General features: G+C 55.6%; 1 protein-coding gene across 1 annotated transcript in view; it reads right to left on the reverse strand.

Annotated features, from left to right (window-relative positions):
• Positions 1-590, reverse strand: part of VWCE (von Willebrand factor C and EGF domains) — a 27288-nt gene that overhangs the window by 10394 nt on the left and 16304 nt on the right.

The following is a 590-nucleotide window of genomic DNA, read 5'->3' on the forward strand; positions in this document are numbered from 1 at the left end:
CGTCTGATCGATGTTTCTCATCGATGTTTCTGGCTCTCTGTCCCTCTCCCTTCCACTCTGTAAAAAAATCAATAAAGTATATTTTTAAAAAAGACAAAAAAGAAAAACAATATGTAATTATATATGTGTTTTCCGATGGTCTTAGGCGACCCCTGTGAAAGGGTTGTTTGACCGCCAAAGGGGTCGTGACCCACAGGTTGAGAACCGCTGTTGTAGTGGGAGATGTGTTGCTTTTAACAAACAGCACGTCACAGGCGGGTGCACCCCCATCGCCCCATCACCCCATCACCCCATCGCCGGCAGGAAGCACCGGTTCTGAGCGGGAAGTCAGGGCGGCAGGAGGTTCTACGCCACCAGGCCCGGGGGCCGCCCACGGCTGCGGGTGCCGGGGCCGCTGTGCCATAAGCGCTAAGGCCTGAGCTCTCGCAGCAGGAAGGGAGGCAGGACGCACTGAGAAATGGAGCCAACACGATGGTGGTTCTCAGAGGGAATGTTGGCCTTCCTTCCACCTGCCCTAAACTCCAGCACCTTCCCCCCGTCCGTTTCTGAGGCAGGCGATGCGGCCACACGACTCACGCCAGTGACGACCA

The sequence above is a fragment of the Myotis davidii genome, unplaced genomic scaffold (assembly GCF_000327345.1).
Source record: "Myotis davidii unplaced genomic scaffold, ASM32734v1 scaffold826, whole genome shotgun sequence".
NCBI classification, from domain to species: domain Eukaryota; kingdom Metazoa; phylum Chordata; class Mammalia; order Chiroptera; family Vespertilionidae; genus Myotis; species Myotis davidii.